The following is a 20,867-nucleotide window of genomic DNA, read 5'->3' as shown; positions in this document are numbered from 1 at the left end:
GAACTCTACTATTGTAGCATGAAATCAACCATAGAAAATATATAAGAAAACCAGAGTGATTGTGTTAAAAAAAAAAAAAAAAGCTGCTGAAATTTGACTTTTTTATGTCCACGTGCCACATTATTTTCTTTTCCATCCGTTGTAAATGTAAAAGTCATTCTTGAAGGCCATACAGAAATTAACAGCCTGAAGCCTGGAGGCCAATCCTTGGTATAGGTAGTCCAGAGCGTAGGGGGAAGGCAGATTGCAACCAAATAATGGTGGCAGTGAGTAGCAGGCTAATTGTTTTCAACTTATTTCTCTGACAATGGGAAACTATTGGTTTTATTTGAAGGGGAGTAACACTCTTGTGTTCTAGAAAGATTAATTTGGCAACAACATATAAGATGAACTGAAAATGGAGGAATTGAATTGAAGATAGCATTTAGAAGTCTGCAAGCTGAAACAACTGGCAATTTCTCTTATCAAAAGAAAGTGCGATGGGAAAAATTGCTTTCCATATAAATTGTTTGAAAATTCAAATCCACTGCATTGTATTTTATAGTTTATTTACTACCCCCATTGCACATATTTTAAAGGATTTCATGTTAATGTAGCTCTGGAAATGGCTTCTCACTCAGAAGTTTCACAAACACCTTGTAATCAGGATTATCCATGCATTTACAGCTTATCTATTAACTGATGGGGACCCAATTTGTACCAGATCTGTTTTTCAAACAGATTCACTGAAACGTTTTATTATCTAGTAGGGAACAAAATCTAGTTTCAAAGATGTGTAGCTATGGTGTCAGGGCTCTGGGGAGGAAAATATACAAACCAAATTGGCAGAAACCAGAGAATAGTTGGTATTAGCTGCCATTTCACAAATTTGATCTAACAGTCTTCCAAGAGAAAAGAATTCCCAGGCCAGTTTAACAAACTAGTGGACTTCCCTGGTGGTCCAGTGGTTAGGAATCCATCTGCCACTGCTGGGGACACCAGTTTGATCTGTGGTCCGGGAAGATCGCACGTTCCTAGGAGCAACTTAGCCCACGTGCCACGACTACTGAGCCCCAGGGGCTGCAGCTGTGGAAACCCCAGCCTGCAGCTCGTACTGCGCAGGAACAGAAGCTGTCACAGAGAGGCCTGTGCCCCAGTGCAGCGAGAGAGTAGCCCCTGCTCCACAGCGATAGGAGCAGACCCAGCGCAGCGCAGGAAGAGAAGCCGTCACAGAGAGAGGCCTGTGCCCCAGTGCAGCGAGAGAGTGGGCCCTGCTCCACAGTGAGCGGAGCAGACCCAGCGCAGCGCAGGAACAGAAGCCATCACAAGGAGAGGCCTGAGCCCCGGTGCAGCGAGAGAGTGGGCCCTGCTCCACAGTGAGCGGAGCAGGCCCAGCGCAGCCAAAAATGGAATTTTAAAAAATAGCAGTAAAAAGGAGCACAAAGAATTTGTCAGTTTCAGTTGTAGCATCCATCTTTCCCCTGATATTTTTCTGAGGCCGAAATTTAAGTGTGTGTCCACAGTCACTAATAGCAAGAGAGAACTTTATAGATTAGATTGACTTGAGCCATTTTTTAAAAAGTCCAGTTTTATGAATGGGTTTTCTAATAAGACAAGAACTTTTGTAAATAAAAGGTAAATAAAAGGAAAAGGAGCTGGAGAAGAAAATGGCAACCCACTCCAGTATTCTTGCCGGGAGAATCCCAGGGACAGGGGAGCCTGGTGGGCTGCTGTCTGTGGGGTCACACAGAGTCGGACACGACTGAAGCGATTTAGCAGCAGCAGCAGCATAGTGCAGATATTGCCAACAAAATTAATATATTTTGTGAGATTAAACAGTGCTTATATATGCTTGGCCTTTCTTAAAATATGTTCATTTCAAACTACATGACTGTACATTTTTATAAAACATACATATTTTCAAAGCATATCAGGCCCACGAATTATTTCCTCACTTTTGCAGTTGATGAAATGCTGAAATATGAACCATAGAAGTTTGTCAAATAAATCATTTTAAACTGAAAAAAAAAAAAAAAAAAAAGGAAAAGGAGCAAAATAGTAATCTGTTCTAGGTATAGGGTATAAGAAATTGGTCAAAGCTTAAAGGAGACAACACATGTTGTAAACATCACATATCCCATGATGTAAACATAACATATACCAACTTAAATTACTTTATGATCATAAATTACTTTTTTTTTAAACTTAAATTACTTTATGATCTCTAATACCATCATATCTTCCTGCTAGAAACATACCCTGCCAGCCTGGTTGGCAGTAATAGAAAGGGGTGAAAAAATGACTGTCTTATGTTGAGCTTTTTCATATCCTGAGTTTTGCTGCCACTTTCTCAGAGTAGAATGACAAAGGCATGAACTGCTGTAAGTGAAGGAAGAGGCTTTAAAAAGCTAATTTCATTTTAAAATAAAATACATTGAAATAGCCTAAAAATGGTCTTCTACCCCAAACATCACCTCACTGCAGTTCATATTGCAGAAAATATGACAATAAATAGTGACATATTCTTAATTCTATGTAAATTATCAGTACTCTCTGGGATCAGAAAAAATGAGGTAATAGTTTTTTTGTTTTTGTTTTTGTTTTTAGGTAATAGTTTTAATTTCAGAGTCTTCATGAGAGAGAATGTATGTTCATGGATGACTCTGTTTGCCATAGGTAAATAGGTCATTGTGCTTTTTCCATTGTGTAAGGTGGGAAGTGACCAGAAGACGGTAACATATACATTCAGACATTAGATTTTGGTAGAGTATTAATATTTTGTTCAGCACTTTGCAGGGTAACTGGGTATATAATGGGATGATGGAGAAAAAGGGATTACTTTTGAAGTTAAAGGAGCCTATTTTTCCCCTGATTTTTTAGTTGCTCACTTGAATTTTTTTTAATGCTCGCTTTCCTAGGAAATAAAGACTACCATTTGGGGGAAATAAAAGACCAAGTGCTTAGAGATTTCATGTAAAAAATATTTGGAGGGAATTCCTTGGTGGTCCAGTGGTTAGGATGTTATAGCCATGCTTTCTGGGAAACAAACTCACTCAGAAGGACAATGCAGATAGTGGAGTGCAGTTTATTACACCGACGGGCCCAAGGCAGAGTCTTCTCTTAGCCAAGGACCCCGACCAGCATTTGTGAAAATCTTTTATACCCCATGTGTACGTGTCCAAACCCACCACCCCAATCCCTTGATGCTTACAAAAGAAGGGTAAATACAATCACAATAACCCTATCATTCACGTGTTATGTGTTCAAACAGTTAATAATCAATAAACCCACGGTTACATTCCAACCAGTTAATAACCGATAAGCCTGTGCTTACATTCTGATAGATACTGTCCGGAGGCAGGGGTGATTAGTGTCTGTTTTCTCTTAGGTGATGAGTAACCTGGATACAATCCTCAAGGTTCCCCTGCCCAGAGGGGGTCTTATCCTTCCATTGTTGTTCCCACAGGCACTAAGCAGAGAGTTGAGTCCACTGGAGAGGTGGCCGAGCACGACCAGCACGGACAGGCCTGAGTTGGAGTCCAGGCCCTATGAATTCCTTCTTCAAGGACTCTACTCTTTCCCTGCTGTGGGCCTGGTTCATCCCTGATCAGGGAACTAAGATCCCACAAGCCATCCAACGTGGCAAAAAAAAAAAAGGAATTTATCATATGCCTGATACAGCAAAGCAACACTGTTCCTGACTTGCAGGAACTGTAGAAAAGATAAATGAGTAAATAAACTACAATGCATGGCGATGAGCACTGTATTAGAGCTGTGAACAGAGTTCCGTGGGAACAGCAACCCAGAGAAATAAGTGGCGAAGTCTGGGAAAGTGTCAAAAGGGGGTGATGATCAAAGCTTGAGTTTCAAAGGCTGAACTAATATCTCCCAGGCCAATGGTGAGAGGCAGAGAAGAGGTTATTCCAGGCATAATCTAGCACACAAAAAGCAGTGGAATTTTCAGGGGTCTGTGCAAAGTTCGGCATGGCCAGAGCTTAGGAGAGACTGTAGGTAAAGGAAAGTAGTGAGAGATCAGGCAGCAAATTCAGTGGGCTCAGGGCAGCTGGTAAGTGGCCCTATATGCTTGCTTGAGGAGTTTGGATTTCGTTCTGCAGGCAGCACGTTTCTTTATCAATCACACAGGAACGATGCTGCAGTGTGAGTGGACAGGCTTGACTGTAGGGACTGGCGTCACATCTTTGTGTTTTCACTGCCAGACATGTAACAGACGCTCAGAAGTTTGTGGAATATAATTTGCTGTAAAAAGGCTTCAGACAGGCCAGTTGTGGTAGTTTAGGCAAGACAGTGGACCCAGAACTAAAACAATCACTAAAGACGTGAAGAGAAGTGCTCACCCAAAATTTTGACTAATTTCTGACCTTGAAGAGCAGTTAGAAAAGGGGGAAGAGATAAAGAGGCTTCTAGCTTGGGAGAGTGGGTGAATGACACCATTAGCTGAAACTAAAAGGGATAGATGGAGGAGTAAAAAGAGATACTTTAATGTTGTATATGTTTAGTAGTTGAGGGAAGGTTTTTTGTTTTTGTGGCTTGTTTAGGAATGAGGAAGGGTTTTTGTTTGTTTTGTTTTTATCATGTCTGAATAGTAAGAGAAAAAGCCAGTGGAAAGGGAGGGGTTGAAGACAGGATAATTGAGAGCACAAGGTCTGATATGAGGCAGGAGAAGATAAAACCCAAAGGAAAGAGGGAAGGCGATGAATGTCTAAGGGCTTTTAAATTACTATATAAGCAAGTTCTAAACCCCTTAGCATACAAAAACTCAAGCCTTGGCTTGTAAGGAGATCTCTATGTAGTGTATACAGATAGAACTATTTTGGTACTCTAACCCTAAATTTTGGATTTCTGTGATAGACTGAATGCTTGTGTCCCCCCAAATTCATAGGTTGGAATCCTAACTCCCAGTGTGATGGTGTCAGGACGCGGCAACTCTGAGAGGTAATTAGGACGTGAGGGTGAACCGTCGTAAACGGGATTAGTGCCCTTTGGGAGGGAGCCCAGAGACCAGCTGCTCTCGTCTCATCTTTCCACCCTGTGAGGATACAATGAAAAGTCATAGTCTGCTACTAGGAAGACAGACTTCAGCAGAACCCAACCATGCTGGTACCCTCATCTCAGATTTCTTAACCTCCAAAACTGTGAGAAGCCAATTTCTATTGTATCTAAGCTACCTAGTACATAGTACTTTGTTAGAGCAGCCCAACCTAAAACAATTTGCCAGAGATGATCAGTCATATATCAAAGTGATGATTTCATACAGATCCAATCACCTTTGTATGAACTTTAATGATAATAGGAATGAGGGTGTTCCTTTTTTAGTATTTATTTTTATTTATTTGACTACGCCTAGTCTTAGTTATGGCACAGGGGATCTTCGATCTTCATTGTGGCACACAGGATGTTTAATTGTGGCAGGCAGGGTCTTTAGTTGCAGCATGCAAATTCTAAGTGGTGGCATGTGGGATATAGCTTCCTGACCAGGGGTCTAACCCAGGCCCCTGCGTTGGAAGTGCAGAGTCTTAGCCCCTGGACCACCAGGGAGGGCTCAGGAATGGGAGTGCCCTTGATAGAGTCCTGATATAGACTCAAGAATATTTTGTACTGAAGCTCATATAATGTTATGTGTCAATTATATCTCAAAAAAATAAAAGAATACTTTGTTACCTAAATAGTGAAGTTCCGTCACTTTAATATTCTTATTTTCAGTATAAAATTGTAGGTTCCAAAGAGTCAGAGATTTTGTCTTGTTTGTTGTATTCCTAGGGCCTGATATGTAATAGATATTTCTTCCATTCATTTATGCAACACATTTATTAAGCGTTTTCTATGACCCAGCATTGCTGTAGATGCTAAGGATATAACAATGAACAAAAATCCTTACCCTCAAAGAGCTTACACTATAGCCAGGGAGACGGTAAAGAAGCCAGAAATAGGCTGAGATGTGTTATTGAACGTCTTTTACAAAAATATTTAAGAGGTTACAATCACTGCCAAGTATCTAATATATATTAAAATTACACATTCTCAAGTATGTGGCCAAAGAAGTTTGCAAAGAAATGAAGTTATGGATAAGTTACAGTTATTGGTGATGATAAGGCCAAGACCATTGAAATGAGTGGCTCAGGTATGATGTAGAATATCATTGGGGGAGAAGATGTCAATGAACTTGAAACATAAGGTATTGAAGAAATATTGATATCACCAAGAATTCTGACAGTTTTGTCCCTGGAGAGAGTGACAGACAACCAGGATCTACAATCTTAATGAGTAGAAGTAACCTAGGGGAAAGGCAATAAAGTACAAGAGGAGCTAGCGAGTGTGCAGTATACAGAGCTTCCTCAACTCACAGTGGGGCTATGTCAAACCCACTGTTGGTTGAAAATGCATTTAATATGCAACCTACTGAACAACATAGCTTAGCCTACCGTAAATGTGCTTAGAACACATTAGCCTACAAGTTAGGCAAAATCATCTAACACAAATTATAATGTTGACATAAAAAATTGCTCAGCATCACCAATAGAAAAATGCAATTCAAAGCTACAGTGAAAGGGACTTGCCTGGCGGCCCAGTGGTTAAGAATCTGCCTGCCACTGCAGGGAGCACAGGTCTGATACATGGAGGATCCACATGCTGTGGAGCAGTTAAACTCCTGAGCCACAGTTACTGAGCCCGCGCTCCAGAGCCCGTGCTCCACCACAAAAGGAGCCGTTGCAGTGAGAAGCCTGTGCACCACAACGAAGAGCAGGCCCCACTTGAGGCAACTAGAGAAAGCCTGTGAAGCACAAAAAACAAGGTGTCCCTGAATTGTACTAAAAGTGAAAAGCAAACTGATGATGTGGGTACAGAATGGTTGTCGTGTATGGCTTGTTTACCCTCTAGATCACACGGCTGATTGGGAGCTGTGGGTCCCTGCACTGCCTCGTATCACAGGAGAGTATTAACACCAAATAATGCTAGCTCAGGAAAAGGTCAAAGTTTAGAATTTGAAATATGATTTCTCTATATGCATATTGGGGCTTCCCAGGTGGCCCTAGTGGTACAAACAAACAAACAAACAAACAAAAACCCACCTGCTAATGCAGGTTAGACATAAGAGACACGGGTTTAATTCCTAGATCGGGAAGATGCCCTGGAGGAGGGCACGGCAACTTACTTCAGTATTCTTGCCTGGAGAAGCCCATGGACAGAGAAGCCCCAGGCTACAGTCCAGAGGGTCACACAGAGTTGGACATGAACTAAAGAGACTTAGCCCGCACACATATGTATTTTTTGCACCATTGCAAAGTTGAAAAATCAACCATAAGTTATGCAGTTCAAAGTTGGGGGCTGCCTGCAGTCTGATAACTTCTGCTTTTTTAAAAGAAATTTATTTTGGCTGTGCCGGGCCTTCGTTGCCGGGCCAGCTACTCTCCGGTTGCAGTTCGAGTGCTTCTCATTGCGATGGCTTCTCTTGTTGCTGAGCTCAGACTCGGGGGCCTGTGGGCTCAGTAACTGCAGCTCCCGGGCTCGAGAGCACAGGCTCAGCCGTGTGGCACATGGGCCTAGCTGCTCTGCGGCGTGTAGGATCTTCCCAGGTCAGGGATCAAACCCGTGTCTCCTGAATTGGCAGGAGGATTCTTTACCACTGAGTCCCCAGGGAAGTCCAACTTGTGTAAAGAGGACACCCACCTCCAGGCCCCATGGTCCCAAAGACTGTAGGAGAATAGTTGCATTCAAGAAGGCTGCGGGGAGACGCTGCCGTCAAAGGAGAGCCAGGCTACACCTAGAGCACCAAGGTGAAGGAAGTGTTCAGAAAAGAGATTGAGAATGTAAGTGATTTTGCAGATATTTGATCTTGAGTTCAGTTGTGAAAGGATTTCAAAATTTAGGAAGGGGTGTGAAATAAAGTTAGAAGTGATGATCTGCAGACTGTAGGAATTTTAGAGATCAGGATATAAGGCATGGCTGGGGAATCTTGGATTCTAATGATAACTGATTGAACAGGGATAAAGGGCATAATGATCTCAAGGGAGATGGTGGTAGAGAAGCTGTGGATGTTGAGTAAAATGGGGACTTTTGCCAGGACATGCACAGTTCTGGGGTTCCTACTTGACTGCTGCTGACAGAGGTCAGCAGGGAAACATGCAGAAACTGTTCTTACCCTGAGGATACTGACTCCCTCATTTTTTTAAAAAAAAATAAGGTTTTGGGAGTTCCCTGGAGGCCTCATGTTCAGGCTTCCAGGCTTTCACGGCTGTGGACTGGGCTCAGGCTCTGGTCGAGGAACTGAGATCCCACAGGTGACATGGAACAGCAAAAATAGAAAAATTAAAGTGTACAAATATGAGTCCTCTCGACTTATCAGGAAACTCTACTCCACCCTTAAAGAGGGACATTTTTAATTCCTAGCTCATGGGTCACTCTCTTGACTCCCGCAGTTGCCAAAAGCATCTGGTTTTATTTCCAGTGGCTTTTTTTTTTTCGGTCATGCTGTGGGGTATGCGGGATCTTAGTTCCCAACCAAGCATCAAACCTGTGCTGCCTACAGTGGAAGCGTGGAGTCCTACCCAATGGACCACCAGGGAAGTTCCCATTTCTAGCAGCTTTATCTTGATTCTTGCTCAAGAAATAATTTGTTGAAAGAGTGTCAGGTGCCAGATCTGTGAGGGAAATAATTTTTAAAAAAATCTTTTAAGTCCTTATTCTTGACCTCTTTGAAGCATCTGACATAATTGATCAATCACTCCTTTTTCTTGAAACGGCTCCCTTCTAGTTCTTGTCAGTCTCTGTGACTGATGACTGACTGGTTTTTCTCTGTCCTTCACTGACTCTCTGCTGACCTCTAAAATATAAGTGATCTCCTAGATTCTACTCTGGAGCTCTCCATTCCACCACTAGTGGTTGCCAAACTTTCCTGGTCACTGTAACTTATTAACATATATATCAATCAGCGTATATATTTCTCTGCACATATCTGTAAGATTACCACTAATTCACAGATATGAAACCCATGAATAATAATGATTAGCTGTATATGCACATATATTTTGTTGTTGTTCAGTCGTGTCTGACTCTTTGCAACCCCATGGACTGCAGCACTCCAGGCTTCCCTGTCCTTCATTACCTCCTGGAATTTACTCAAATTCATGTCCATTGGTGATGCTAGCTAACCATCTCATCCTCTGCCGCGCCTTCTCCTTTTGCCTTCAGTCTTTCCCAGCATCAGGGTCTTTTCTAATGAGTCAGTTCTTCACATAAGGTGGCCAGAGTATTGGAGCTTCAGCTTCAGCAACAATCCTTTCAATTAATATTTAGGGTTGATTTTTTTGGGATTGATTGGTTGGATCTCCTTACAGTCCAAGCGACTCTCAAGAGTCTTCTCCAGCACCACAATCTGAAAGCATCAATTCTTTGCTGCTCAGCCTTCTTTATGGTCCAGCACTCACATCCATACATGACTACTGGAAAAACCATAGCTTTGACTATATAGACCTTTGTCTGCAAAGTGATGTCTCTGCTTTTTAATATGCCGTCTAGGGTTGTCATAGCTTCCAAGCAGCAAGTGTCTTTTAGTTTCATGGCTGCAGTCACCATCTGCAGTGATTTTGGAGGCCAAGAAAATAAAATCTGTCAGTGTTTCTACTTTGTCCCTATCTATTTGCCATGAAATGATGGGACTGGATGCCATGATCTTAGTTTTTTGGACGTTGAATTTTAAGCCAGCTTTTTCACTGTCCTCTTTCATCTTCATCAAGAGGCTCTCTAGTTCCTCTTCACTTTCTGCCATTAGTGTGATATTATCTGCATATGTGAGGTTATTGATATTTCTCGTGGCAGTCTTGATTCCAGCTTGTGAGTCATCCAGCCTGCCATTTCACATGATGTACTCTGCATATAAGTTAAATAAGCAGGGGGACAACATACAGCCTTGACGTGCTCCTTTCCAATTTTGGAACCAGTTAGTTGTTCCGTGTCCACTTCTAACTGTTGCTTCTTGCCCTGAATACAGGTTTCTCAGGAGACAGGTATGGTGTTCTCGTGTTCCTGTGTCTTTATGAATTTTCCAATTTGTTACGATCCACACAGTCAAAGGCTTTAGTGTAGTCAATGAAGAAGAAATATTTTTTTTAATTCCCTTGCTTTTTCTATGATCCAATGCATGTTGGTCATTTGATACCTGGTTCCTCTTCAGTTCAGGTCATTCACTCAGTCAAGTCCAATGCTTTGAAACCCCATGGACTGCAGCATACCAGGCTTGCTCACACTCATGTCCATCAAGTCAGCGATGCCATCCAAACATCTCATCCTCTGTCTGCCTTTTCTAAATCCAGCTTGTATATCTGGAAGTTTTCAGTTCACTTACTGTTGAAGCCTAGTTTATCAGGACTTTTGAGGATTTCCTTGATAGCATGTTAAAAGAGTATGGCCATAAATAAAATAGAATCGTTTCTTCTCATACTTCAGGGCTTCCTTTCTCTGTTGGCTTTGAGGCATGAGGGTGGTAAGATATCACTTTTTTTTCTGGCCATGGTGCAAGACTTGTGGGATTTTAGTTCCCCAACCAGGGATTGAAACCCAGGACCTCAGCAGTGATAGTACAGAATTCTAGCCACTGGACTGCCAGAAAACCCCTGAGATGTCTTTTTTGTTTTTTGGCTGCATTGGGTCTTATTGTGGCATGTGGGATCTAGTTCCTTGATTTGGGATCAAACCCAGCCCCTCCCACCTGGGCATTGGGAGCTTGGAGTTTTAGCCATTGGACCACCAGAGTAGTCCCAGGCCTCATTTTATTTTATTTATTTTCTTAAATTTTTTAAAATATTTATTTATTTGGCTGTACCAGGTCTTAGCTGCAGCATTCGGGATCTTCAGTGTGAAGTCTTAGTTGTGGCACATGGGATCTGGTTCCCTGAGCAGGGATCGAACCCAGAGCCCCTGCATCGGGAGCTCAGAGTCTTAGCCACTGGGCCACGAGGGAAGTCCCCCAGGCCTCATTTTAAAAGGAGCTTGAAAGCTATACCTACCTAATTGAAATGTTGTGGGGATTAAAAAAAATGTACTTAATCACATGATGTAGCAGATAATAAAAACTGGATTAATGTCAGTTATTGTTATTAAATCTACTGTCCATCCTCATTTGGTAGAAAATCTTCCAGTGGAATAGCATAGGGGAGGGTTATAGCCCGGTGCCAGTCTAAGTTAATTATTTTAGCTTTCTGGGTTCTGTTCAGTTCAGTCACTCAGTCATGTCGACTCTTTGTGACCCCATGGACTGCAGCATGCCAGGCCTCCCTGTCCATCACCAACTCCCAGAGATTACTCAAACTCATGTCCATTGAGTCGGTGATGCCATCCAACCATCTCATTCTCTGTCATCCCCTTCTCTTTCCACCTTCAATCTTTCCCAGCATCAGAGTCTTTTCCGAGTCAGTTCTCCGCATCAAGTGGCCAGAGTTTTGGGGTTTCAGCTTCAACATCAGTCCTTTCAATGAATATTCAGGACTGATTTTCTTTACGATGGACTGGTTGGATCTCCTTGCAGTCCAAGGGACTCTCAAGAGTCTTCTCCAACACCAGAGTTCAAAAGCATCAATTCTTTGGCTCTCAGCTTTCTTTATAGTCCAACTCTTACATCCATACATGACTACTGGAAAAACCATAGCCTTGACTAGAGGGACCTGTGCTGGCAAAGTAATGTCTCTGCTTTTTAATACGCCATCTAGGTTGGTCATAACTTCCCTTCCAAGGAGTTAGTGTCTTTTAATTTCATGGCTGCAATCACCATCTGCAGTGATTTTGGAGCCGCAAAAAATAAAGTCTGACACTGTTTCCACTGTTTCCCTATCTGTTTCCTATGAAGTGATGGGACCAGATGCCATGATCTTAGTTTTCTGAATGTTGAGCTTTAAGCCAACTTTTTCACTCTCCTCCTCTTTCACCTTCATCAAGAGGCTCTTTAGTTCTTTGATTTCTGCCAAAAAGGTAGTGTCATCTGCATATCTGAGGTTATTGATATTTCTCCTACCAATCTTGATTCCAGCTTGTGCCTCATCCAGTCCAGTGTTTCTCATGATGTACTCTGCATATAAGTTAAATAAGCAGGGTGACAATATACAGCCTTGATGTACTCCTCTTCTTATTTGGAACCAGTCTGTTGTTCCGTGTCTGGTTCTAACTGTTGCTTCCTGACCTGCATACAGATTTCTCAAGAGGCAGGTCAGGTGGTCTGGTATTCCCATCTCTCTCACAATTTTTCACAGTTAATTGTGATCCACACAGTCAAAGACTTTGGCATAGTCAATAAAGCAGAAATAGATGTTTTTCTGGAACTCTCTTGCTTTTTCGATGATCCAGCCGATTTTGGAAATTTGATCTCTGGTTCCTCTGCCTTTTCTAAAACCAGCTTGAACATCTGGAAGTTCATGGGTCACATATTGTTGAAGCCTGCCTTAGAGAATTTTGAGCATTACTTTGCTAGTGTGTGAGATGAGTGCAATTGTGAGGTAGTTTGAGCATTCTTTGGCATTGCCTTTCTTAGGGATTGGAATGAAAACTGACCTTTTCCAGTCCTGTGGCCACTGCTGAGTTTCCAAATTTGCTGGCATGTTGAGTGCAGCACTTTCACAGCATCATCTTTTAGGATTTGAAATAGCTCAACTGGAATTCCATCACCTACACTAGCTTTGTTCATTGTGATGCCTCTTAAGGCCCACTTGAGTTCACATTCCAGGATGTCTGGCTCTAGGTGAGTGATCACACCATTGTGATTATCTGGGTCATGAAGATCTTTTTTGTACAGTTCTTCTTGTATTCTTGCCACCTCTTCTTAATATCTTCTGCTTCTGTTAGGTCCATACCATTTCTGTCCTTTATTGAGTCCATCTTTGCATGAAATATTCCCTTGGTATCTCTGATTTTCTTGAAGAGATCTCTAGTCTTTCCCATTCTATTGTTTTTCTCTATTTCTTGGCACTGATCGCTGAGGAAGGCTTTCTTATCTCTCCTTGCTATTCTCTGGAACTCTGCATTCAAATGGGAATATCTTTCCTTTTCTCCTTTGCCTTTCACTTCTCTTCTTTTCGCAGTTATTTGTAAGGCCTCCTCAGACAACCATTTTGCCTTTTTGCATTTCTTTTTTCTTAGGGTACAGAATGAAGCAAGGCAAAGACTAACAGAGTTTTGCCAAGAGAACGCACTGGTCATAGCAAACACCCTCTTCCAACAACACAAGAGAAGATTCTACACATGGACAACACCAGATGGTCAACACTGAAATCAGATTGATTATATTCTTTGCAGCCAAATATGGAGAAGCTCTGTACAGTCAGGAAAAACAAGACCAGGAGCTGACTGTGGCTCAGATCACGAACTCCTTATTGCCAAATTCAGACTTAAATTGAAGAAAGTAGGGAAAAACCACTAGACCATTCAGGTACAACCTAAATCAAATCCCTTACGATTATACAGTGGAAGTGAGAAATAGATTTAAGGGACTAAATCTGATAGACAGAGTGCCTGATGAACTGTGGACCGAGGTTCGTGACATTTTACAGGAGACAGGGATCAAGATCATCCCCAAGAAAAAGAAAAAGAAATGCCTTCTGGGTTAAGAATCCATAACTTACTCATTTTGCTTTTTCCTGTCTTTGTAGACAAAGAGTATCTGAACTGTAATATTTATAATAGGTGAGCATTAGAGATCACGTATGATTCATGGGGTCACAAAGAGTTGGACACGATTGAGCGACTGACTGAACTGAACTGAATGTTCCATGTGAGGACAAATCCTCAAAGGATCTTAACATAACCTAATCTCTACTAAGTATATTATTATCCAATAATAATGCCCAACATTTGTAGACTGTATTACAGTTTATAATGCCTTTTCATATACGTTATTTAGTGCTCATCACTCTGTGAGATTATATCCCCATTTTATACTTCAGTTGAATCTCCAGGGAATCAAATTACATTCATGTACAATATTACATAGATTTTAGGTGGTAGAATTAGTATTTGAATGCAGTGTTACAAAAACTATAGTTTAAAATATTTCAATATAAACAGTGAAATATGGATATGTAAGGTTAAAATTATACTGCTAGCGTAGATGGCATTCTAACGGGGAATTCATACTCCATAGAGGTTACCAGAAGTACTTCAGTTGTCTTAATTCTGGTCAGCATTGGACATTTTGCACATTAAACTGATGAATGTCAGAAATTAGCTTCTGTTGGAGACGTTAATGGATTATTAATTGGAATAATGGATAGTAAACTATGAGCACTCGTTGTTGAAAACAGTGGCACTATGGATGAGCTAAAATGCTTGAAACACTCCTCATGCTTATGTGAACTGGTGATGGTACATGAAGTGATGAAACAAACGAAAAATGGAGTTAAAATCAAGGAAAGCCCTATAGCCTACGTGTTAGGGATGGAGCCTGACTCTCAGTGGGGGTTTGTGGTCGCCTGGAAACTCTAGGGGCAATAGCATCCTGATTTGGTAGTGTTACTGCATGTGATTCAGACTTCATGCCAAATATTGGTGGGGTCGTGGAACACAGTGCTTAGATTTTTAAAAATTGTTTTATTTTGGCTTGTGTGCGCTGCGTTGCTTCAGTGGTGTCTGACTCTTTGCAGCCAGGTTCGGCTGTCCATGGGGATTCTCCAGGCAAGAATACTGGAGTAGGTTGCCATTTCCTTCTCCAAGGGGATCTTCCTGACCCAGGGATCAGACCTGGGTCTCTGGCATTGAGGCAGACTCTTTACCTTCTGAGCCGCCAGGGAAGCAGAAAATGACGGCCATTTGGGGACATGCAGCTACAGAAGGGAGAGGCTACGCACTCCAGTATTCTGGCCTGGAGAATTCCATGGACTGTATAGTTGAACACGACTGAGCAACTTTCACTTTCACTTTCTATGGGCATCACAAGGAAGTCCTGTGAAAGCAAAGGAGAAGAAACTTTTACAGAAGAGAAGGAAAGTTGAGAGGAACGTTATAAACAAAAAGTCCATTGGAGGAAACGAAAAGTTCAAAAGTGGGCGTTCCTAGTAGCTCGGGCAGTAAAGCATCGCCTGCAGTGCAGGAGACCTTGGCTTTGACCCCTGGGTCGGGAAGGCCCGCTGGAGAAGGAGATGCACCCCATTCCAGGACTCTGCCTGGAGAACCCCACGGACAGAGGAACCTGGCGTGAGACCCGGCCATGGGCTGTAAAGAGTTGGACGTGACTGAGTGACTAACACACGCACACAGAGTTCCAAGTATTGTGGTTTTTCACTGGCTGAGCTGTTGCCGCGCCAAGAGATGTTTCTTCCTCCTGTTGCCTCAGTGAAATAGTGTTGGTTCCTTCTGGAAGTGCAAAGTAGGTTCCTTGGTACTGGGATGTCTATTGATTTTCAGGCGTCTGAAAGCTCCCCATTCTGGTCTTGCTGCTCAATTTTAGTGAAGTTTCCCTTTATTTTATCACCAGTAGCACCCGGGAGACACCAGTGGTAAAGAACTAACCTGCCAGTACAGGAGACACAAGAGACGCGGGTTCCATCCCTGGGTTGGGAAGATGCAGGGAGGAGGGCATGGCAATGAACTCCGGTATTCTTGCCTAGAGTATCCCATGAACAGAGGAGCCTGGCGGGCTGTAGTCCATAGGGTCGCATGACCGACGCGACTTGGCACACACGCCCTTCCACACCCTTCATTTTCACAACATGTTTCTGTGTGCACTTCGTTGCTCAGTTTTGTTCCACTCTATGTGACCCCATGGCCTGTTGCCCGCCAGGCCCCTCTGTCCATGGGGTTTTCCAGGCAAGAATACTGGAAGGAGTTGCCATTTCCTTTTCCAGTGGATTTTCCTGACTCAGGAATCAAACCCCTGTCTCTATGTCTCCTGCATTGGAAGGGGATTCTATATCACTGAGCCATCTGGGAAGCCCATTTTCACAATACTAAGATGTTATTTTCTGAGTTATAAACTTAAGTTATTTTTATTCAGTTCAATTCATGTGCTCAGTAGTGTCCGACTCTTTGTCACCCCATGAACTGCAACGCACCAGGCTTCCCTGTCCATCATCAGCTCCCAGAGCTTGCTCAAACTCATGTCCATTGAGTCAATGATACCATCCAAACATCTCACCCTTTGATATCCCCTTCTCCTGTCTTCAATCTTTCCCAGCATGAGGGTCTTTTCCAATGAGTGAGTTCTTCAGATCAGGTGACCAAAGTATTGGAGCTTCAGCTTCCACATCAGTCCTTCCAATGAGTTCAGGGTTGATTTCCTTTGGGACTGACTGGTTTAATCTCCTTGCAGTATGAGGGATTCTCAAGAGTCTTCTCCAGTTCCACAGTTCAAAAGCATCAATTCTTCGGCGCTCAGCTTTCTTTATAGTCCAACTCTCACATCCATACATGAGAACTGGGAAAACCATAGCCTTGACTAGACAGACGTTTGTCAGCAAAGTAATATCTCTGCTTTTTAATATGCTGTCTAGGTTTGTCATAGCTTTTCTTCCAAGGAGCAAGTGCCTTTAACGTCCTGGCTGCAGTCACCATCTGTATTGATTTTGGAGCCCCAAAAATAAAGTCTCTCACCGTTTCCCCATCTATTTGCCATGAAGTGATGGGACCACATGCCATGATCTTATTTTTTTGAATGTTGAGTTTTAAGCCTGTTTTTTCACTCTCCTCTTTCACTTTCATCAAGAGGCTCTTCAGTTCCTCTTCACTTTCTGCCATAAGGGTGGTATCATCTGCATATCTGAGGTTATTGATATTTCTCCTTGATTCCATCTTGTGCTTCTCCAGCCCAGCATTTCGAATGATGTGCTCTGCACATAAGTTAAATAAGCAGGGTGACAATTTACAGCCTTGATGTACTCCTTTCCCAATTTGGAACCAGTCCATTATTCCCTGCCCGGTTCTAACTATTGCTTCTTGACCTGCATACAGATTTCTCAGGAGGCAGGTAAGGTGGTCTGGTATTCCCATCTCTTTCAGAATTTTCCCCAGTTTATTGTGATCCACAGAGTCAAAGGCTTTAGTGTAGTCAATAAAGTAGAAGTAGCTGTTTTTCTGGAACTCTCTTACTTTTTCAGTGATCCAACAGATATTGGCAATTTGATCTCTGGTTCCTCTGCCTTTTCTAAATCCAGCCTGAACATCTGGAAGTTCTCAATTCATGTACTGTTGAAGCTTAGCTTGGAGAATTTTGAGCATTACCTTGCCTGTGTGTAAGATGAGTGAAATTATATGGTAGTTTGAATATTTTTTGGCATTGCCTTTCTTTGGGATTGGAATGAAAACTGACCTTTTCCAGTCCTGTGGCCACTGCTGAGTTTCTCAAATTTGCTGGCATATTGAGAGCAGCACTTTCACAGCATCATCTTTTAGGATTTGAAATGCTCAACTGGAATTCCATCACCTCCACTAGCTTTGTTCATAGAGATGCTTCCTAAGACACGCTTGAGTTCTCATTCCAGGATGTCTGGCTCTAAGTGAGTGATCACACCATCATAGTTATCTGGGTCATTAGGATTTTTTTGAATAGTTCTTCCATGTAGTCTTGACACCTCTTCTTAATATCTTCTGCTTCTGTTAGGTCCATACCATTTCTGTCCTTTATTGTGCCCATCTTTGCATGAAGTGTTCCCTTGGTATCTCTAGTTTTCTTGAAGAGACTTCTAATCTGTTCTGTTGTTTTCCTCTATTTCTGTGCACTGATCGCTGAGGAAGACTTTCTTGTCTCTCCTTGCTACTTTGGAACTCTGTGTTCAGATGGGAATATCTTTCCTTTTCTCCTTTGCCTTCGCTTCTCTTCTTTTCGCAGCTATTTGTAAGGCCTCCTCAGACAACCACTTTGCCTTTTTGCATTTCTTTTCCTTGGGGATGGTTCCTGTACAGTGTCAGGAACCTGCTCTTTTTATTACAGGGCAGCTATTCCAGTTCCTCCACTATCCTGCCACTCCTTTTGCTTTCTGTTTTCTTTCCCCTTGTTTAGGCAGGGGCAGCAGCCCTCAAGGCATTGGCTGGCTGACCCTGGCCCACAGGCAAAGTTGGATCCAGCCCTGCCTGTAGGGACTTGGCAGCCTCAGAGGACAGTGTCTAGGAGCAGCCAGACTGAACTCCTGAAGAGCAGATTGAGCTGGAGAAAGTCTCATTGTTGACTCAGAAGCTGCTGCCGGAGATCCTCCACCTGTGGGAGGAGCTCAGTGAAGCCAAGAGCGAGGGTGCCTGGAGGCCACTGAGGGCAATGAGTCCTTGCAGTGGGATCAGAACACGGCAATAGTTAGAAAGAACTTCAACAAGGGTCCCAAGAAGGGGGATCAGTTCTTGGTGGAGAGCAAACTTCTCCAGTGCACTCCCCGAGGGGGTTATTTCCTGTTTCCTCTTCAAGGGCAAGGGCCTGAACAAGACAGTCACGGGACTACTTAGGGGAGAGGAGAGAGCTGAACCTACCAATGCTCCATAGCTTCATGGATCTGCATGACTGCTGAGGCCCTCAGGCAATTTCTATGGAGCTTACTGTCTCCCCAGAGAGGGCCAGAAGATTGATCAGATGATGGAAGCCGTTGCCTGTGGATACTGCAGATGCCACCCTGGGATTATCCAGCCCACAGATGCCTACTATGTACTGTCCTTCACCAGAGATGATGCTGAACACCAGCCTTCATAATCCCAACATCTGCAACAAGCCAGGCCTGGAGCACTTTGTGGCCATGAGCCAGCACAGCAAGTAGGGTGGGACCTGCCTAAGGAGCTGGTCTGGAGTTTCTAGGACCACACCCAAAATGGTCCCTTCAAAGGCCTGAGGATGATCAGGAATGATAATCTGAAATTCTTCAACAGTGCCCAAAATGTGGAAGCAGCACTGGTTAATCCTCACAGACAACTGTCTCTACTGTTTTGAGTACATGATGGATAAGGAGTCCAGAGGAGTCATCCCCCTGAAGAATCTTAGCATCAGAAAGGTAGGTGACATCCAGAAATGTAACTACTTTGAGCTTTATATCCGCAATAACAAGGAGCAGCTCATCAAACCACTTGGTGGGGTGGTTATTCTAAATAACACATTAGCAAAGAGAATCCATCAGTGTGCAAAAGAATAATACTCTACAACTAACTCAAGATTATTTTTGGAATGCAGGGGTGGTTTAATATTAAGGAAACCAATTACTATAATTTATTATGATTGTACTAGGATTATTATTAATGAAAGCTGAAAAACTCTTTACGAGTCAGTGCTTTTATGCATAACAATATAAATAATAAGTCTAAGTAAATAAGAATTCAAGGAAACAATTTAAATAAAAGTTATATTATATCCAAACAAATTGCAAATATTATCCTAAATGGTAAAACACTACAGCAATGTTTAAATCATAAACTAGTAGGGATGGCCTATTACCAATTATTGTTATTGTGTAATTTTTATCAAAATTACAGAAGAATGTGGTTTAAAAGTCATTCGATTCTATATGTTATGAAAAAATAACTAGCCCCAACAGCCTTAACTCCCCATTTCCACTCAGAGACAACCTCTTATAAAGGCAAACATGTAGAAATCAATATCTTTCCTCTGTTTTAGCAATAGGCACCTGGGAAACCACCGTAGACTGCTAACAAGGAAGGAACCATGCGGGAAGAGTGCCAGGACTACTGCTCTGGCCAACTAAAGTAACAGGGATCTAGGCTAATCATGCTGGGCTGTGCGTGAAGCGATTGTTTTCAAGACTTTGAACATCAGGTAACAAAGGCTAGTGATTACTTAAAAATTACAGATCAATGAAGTGAACCCTATGATTGTCTCAGTTTAGTGCCTGGAGAGAAGTTCCGGGTCATGGCACGAGGAGGAAGAATCTAGGAGGAACCTGGCCATTACCTTGAGTAAAGGAGGTGGATAAGTAAATTGATGCTTTCGAGAATTGACGCTTTTGCACTGAGGTGTTGGAGAAGACTCTTGAGAGTCCCTTGAACTGCAAGGAGATCCAACCAGTCCATCCTAAAGGAGATCAGTCCTGGGCGTTCATTGGAAGGACTGATGCTGAGGCTGAAACTCCAATACTTTGGCCACCTGATGCGAAGAGTTGACTCATTGGAAAAGACCCTGATGCTGGGAGGGATTGGGGGCAGGAGGAGAAGGGGACGACAGATGCTGGATGGCATCACCGCCTTGATGGACATGGGTTTGAGCAAACTCTCGGAGCTGGTGATGGACAGGGAGGCCTGGCGCGCTGCGGTCCACGGGGTCGCAAGGAGTCGGACACATTGACTGAACTGGACTGAGAGCAGCTGGAGGCCGAGGTGTCACGGGGTAGAGTGTCAGAAAAGAGAGATGCACACAGAGAGATCTCTAGAAGTCTTTAGGGGTTCCCTCTTGGTCTTTTCCTGAGTATTGTTTAGAGCAGACACCTGAGGAAAGAACCTTTAGGGTGGGGAAAGAACCGCCTGAAACAAAGACAGCTATGAATGTCAGATAAGATCAGGAATAATGCTTATTCCCACCAGCCAGGGTAGAAAACCTCATAAATGATTGAGTAAGTGTACTTAGGAGAGTTTGCTTCAGTACTGGGAAAAAAATTAGCCCTAGACCAAGCTCTGCCCTGCCCTCATCTAACAAAGTTTAAAAGTAAGACCTGAAAGAATCAAACTGTTCACAAGTAATTTAATTGCACTTCAGAAAAAAATCTCAAGAATGTTTATAGAAATACAAAAACATCCAGAATCCAACCAAGTAATATTCATGTCACAGTACTCAATCAAAAATTAACATAAGGGCCTTCTTGGCTCAGTAGTAAAGAATATGCCTGCCAATGCAAGAGACAAGTTCAAACCCTGGTTGGGGAAGATTCCGCATGCGGGAGGGCAACCACTACTGCGATCGTGCTCTAGGGCCCTGA

General features: G+C 42.7%; 1 pseudogene; it reads left to right on the top strand.

Moving 5' to 3' along the window:
- LOC136167587 (cytohesin-2-like) overlaps positions 1 to 20,867 on the top strand; it is a 22,866-nt pseudogene extending 1,999 nt beyond the window's left edge.

The sequence above is a fragment of the Muntiacus reevesi genome, chromosome 4 (genome assembly GCF_963930625.1).
Source record: "Muntiacus reevesi chromosome 4, mMunRee1.1, whole genome shotgun sequence".
Classification (NCBI taxonomy): domain Eukaryota; kingdom Metazoa; phylum Chordata; class Mammalia; order Artiodactyla; family Cervidae; genus Muntiacus; species Muntiacus reevesi.
Note: the sequence above shows the minus strand (reverse complement) of the source record. Positions and strands in the feature narration are given on the sequence as shown.